The sequence below is a fragment of the Sceloporus undulatus genome, chromosome 1 (genome assembly GCF_019175285.1).
Source record: "Sceloporus undulatus isolate JIND9_A2432 ecotype Alabama chromosome 1, SceUnd_v1.1, whole genome shotgun sequence".
Classification (NCBI taxonomy): domain Eukaryota; kingdom Metazoa; phylum Chordata; class Lepidosauria; order Squamata; family Phrynosomatidae; genus Sceloporus; species Sceloporus undulatus.
The window spans coordinates 8,252,432-8,256,622 of NC_056522.1; positions in this window are offsets into that span (position 1 = coordinate 8,252,432).

Consider the following 4,191-nt stretch of genomic DNA (forward strand, 5'->3'; position numbering starts at 1 on the left):
ACATACAAAAACCACATGGTATATTTAATTAGGGTCAGAAATAAGTCAGAAATTCTGTAAGTCAGAAATGATTTGAAGGCACACAGCAACATCACTCATTGGTAAAACAATTTTTTTCTTTGGACTGAATTCACATGTTTTACCGCTACATCACTAAAATGTTCCTGATGCAAGAACATGGAGACTTCTTGAGGAATCCACTGTTCTCTGCCTACAAAGACTGGAATGGAGACATATTGGATTGTCAAAGAGGGGTCCCTGTTGACATGCAGATAGACTTTAAATTTCCTGGACTTTGAAAATCTTTCTATTGCCGCATGGTCAGAAGAAGGAGGAGCCTGGCTGCAAAAGATATCCTCCTTGGCATAACATCTTTACTAAGGACTGAAACAACATGCAGGCATCTACTAACATCTCCAATTGTTTTTTTTTTCTTCTTCTTCTCCTGTTTGGTTTGTAACATCTTGCATGATGAAGAAGCCCATAGAGCTCTGAAAGCTTGCAACAAGTATATTGTGCATTTTGGGTGGCCAATAAAGGATTTTTGTTTGTTTTCATTGGATGTTGAAATAGGACTGATTTTGAATAAGAGAGAAAATATATGCCTCTGATGTGTGCATTCGATCTTAGCATGAGAGACTGTTCTATTGTTGTGAAAAATATCAACTGAATCTTAAAAAGTCACTGTGCATGAAACATTCAATTATACAACACAGAAAATAAAAAAGATATGCCTCTAATATGTGCATCTGATCTTAGAACAACACGGTAATTACTGTTGAAGTAAATGAGAAGACTATGCCCTTAACAATGGTCAACATGACAAATCATGTGATGTTTGCTACTTTCATACCCTTCTGAAAACACACAGCCCTGTTAGCTTCAGTCAACATGACTTGTCACTTCTTCACATTCAGGATGCAGATCTACTTACATATCTTAATATAGGCCCGGTACACACCGCCTGCAAAATGCGAGCTGGAGCCACCTCTCTTTGCTGCGCAGCATTACTGCAGTGACCAAATGGCACAGTGCCACTGCACAGCAAAAAAGGGATGCTTAGAAGCAGCTCTTATTTGGTGCTCAGCTGCAAAGAAGAAAGCACCATAAGACAGTGCGGTGATGTTACAGCTGCACAGCGCCATTTGGACGCTGAGCATTTGTGATGTCACCAATGCATGCATTGTGTGGGTGGGGCCATGCAATCATGGCGGCCCACACATACCTGGGCTCTACAGCGTACGATTGGTGTGCGCTACCGAGCCCTAGTTTTTGCTCCAGGCCGGTGCAAAAGGCCAGTCTGTATCGGGCTATAAAGAGATAGCTCCACAACTCTGTCAGTCACCAGTACTGCCATGATAATCATTGAACTACAAGAATATAAGAAGACCTGCATCCTGAATGTGAAGAAACAACAACAGTCAGAGGGTCGTGTGTTGTTTGGGAGCCGTTGGGCTTACTCCTGAAGCAATGTGCTTATGATCAGGTCATGCACTCAACCCATTATATGTGAATCCTCAAGAGGAAATAGAATGTGAGAAAGAAGACGTTCTGTACACTATGTTAACCAGATGATATATTCTGAGCTCACTGGATTGGAATAGCCTGCATTGCAATAGCAAATAGGAGGGCGAATCCTGGAACCGATGAGCCTTTTCCCACTATAATACCTCTCCTATAATAGTGAGATTGAGAACTCAGTAACTGGTTTTGCCCATCAATGAAAAGATGCACTACAGTAACGGGGCAGCAGCAGGACGGCCATGATAAGCACCAGCTCAAAATACTACTATGCTTTCAAAGTCCCACTTTCTTGTCTCCTATTTTAAAGTTCTTAGGCTCTCTAGAGTAGAGAATCAAGATGCAGGAAGCAACAGGAGCCTTGTCAGTGGGAGTGGTGGAGGAAGTACCACCGTTGGCACCACCATCGGCGGCTAAGGCAGGGGAGTCAAAGAGAGGGTGTCTTGCCCTTTCTCATCCATCGGTACCTAACCTAAGGATACTGGCCATAGGGGCAGCTCTTAAAATGTTGTCTGGAGAATACAGGCCTACTCACCATTTGTCCTATCCTAAAAGTGAATCAGTGCTGGGGCTTTGAACTGTCTGTTACAAACTGTTTCATGCATCAGTACAGCAGATATGCAGGAAATGCTTAAGCCAGGGGTAGGCAACCTGCGGCCCGCAGGCCGGATGCAGCCCGGCAAGGCCTTGGGACCGGCCCCAGCCTGGCCCTGCCGCCGATTGCCACCGGGGCCTTTGGGGGGCAATTGTCTATAGAAGCCTCAAAAACATGCATTTATATTAACATTTTTTTAAAAATCAGCAAATTTTTTTGCGTGTCCTCCATTTTTTAAAAAAAGTGTCTTCCATTTGAAAATTTTGTCCTACATTTGTCCTGGTTTATTTATATATTTAATTTTTTAAAAAATTATTTAATTATTTATTTTTTGGCTTCGGCCCCCCACTTGTGTGAGGGACAGCAACCCGGCCCCCGGCTCAAAAAGGTTGCCTACCCCTGGCTTAAGCAATGAACTGAAAAGGTTCAGTACGTTCCTTGTATGGACCTTCAAGTAGAGAATGGGATGGAGTAGGGTAATTCATCATTGAGGCCCGTTACATACGGGCATTAAAGTACACGCGAAGCGTGTACTAGGGTTAGAAAGGGGCGGTGCTTCTGCACAAAATGGTGGCGGCCGTTCCACAAGGCCGCCACCATGAGGTCATCACGGCTGCGATGCCTCTATACAGGGCAGCGCGGATGTGACGTCCTCGCTCCGCGCCAGGGCGCCTGGTGCGCCCTTAACGCGGAGCAGGAAGGAGCTCCGTTTTGGAGCTCCTTCCTGGTTTGGTCCGCTGGGCTCAGCTTTCAGACCGCTGCGTCCAGCGGACCAAAGGAGAAAGGGGCCAAACCCCAGGGACACCCCTTTTCAGGCTGCGAGGAAGCAGCCTTTTGCGGCTTCCGCGCAGCCTGAAAAGCGGCAGATCGGGGCCTCAGCGGCTGCCGGTGTAACCACTCAGGCCCTGATACACCGGGGAAAGGGGCGGTTACTGCTCTCCCCAAATGGACGGTTTCCAACCCGCTTTAGTTTACTTTATCTTTGTTGGTCAATTATGTACTTGTCACTGAACACACTTCATGGAAGAATTTGGTTCTCTGGCAAAGGAAATGGGAATCCTCTTCCTCAAAGGAAAAAAATTCAAGTCACTGGTCGGTATTTTAGGCAAACAAATACAGCAGTGTAATTTGAAGGAGACGGTTTCTCGTTTTCTAGAACAGAGAAGGTCAATGCTTAAGAAGCCTCAGGAATTCAAAATCCACCTAAATTTGCCTTTCTAGTGGTAGTTAATGATAGGTCGTTTTTTTAGTAGCATCTGCAAACTTCATCATGGGATCAGAATTACTCAAGAGATCAGTGATAAGAGTCTATTTCAGTCAACTTCTGAGTAACTTCCTCCTTGAGAAAAAGGGTTCTTGGGTGCCTCAACCCAGAAATGGGAAAAAATCATGAAAATCTAAGGATTCTGATGGAGGAGAAAACAGAAATTTGACTCCTTCAAGATGGTGCAACAAGGAGTGTATTTAGTAGATGTCAGGATGCCAGAGAGATATGTGCTCAACTGCATAGCTTTGCTCCTGTACATATGATTAGTCCCCTAGTGTTGTTTCTCTTCCTTTCAACTCTTTGTTTTACAAAGTGAAACAATTATTCCAACCCAGAGAGCATACCAGGTTAATATACTGTACAGGACTTCTTCTGTTTCACACTCTGTGAGGCTTCATGATGTGTTTTATGCGTAGCATGGTCATGAGCATATTGCTTTGGCAATAATGCCAAGGGCTTACGTGTCAGTATAGCCCAGAGCCCTTATATAGCTGGGTATTAAGTGGTTAGATGATACAGAACCTTCCAATCCAGTCTTCCAACACAAGATCCCAGTCAATCTTCAAAATATCAAGTGGCCAGCTTGTCATTCTTCTCCTTTTAGGGACGATCTTGTTTTCTGGAGGTAAGGCCAGGTGGAAATCTTAGACATTAAAATGTCATTGAAAGTACGAACTTGAAATGTAACTTTTAATTGCCGCAAAGCATGAGACTTTGATTAAGTAGTTCAAAGTTTTTACTGATCCCAAAATTATGAATAAAATGAATGCTGAAATTCTAACTTCAGTAATTCTCTAAAGGTAAAAAA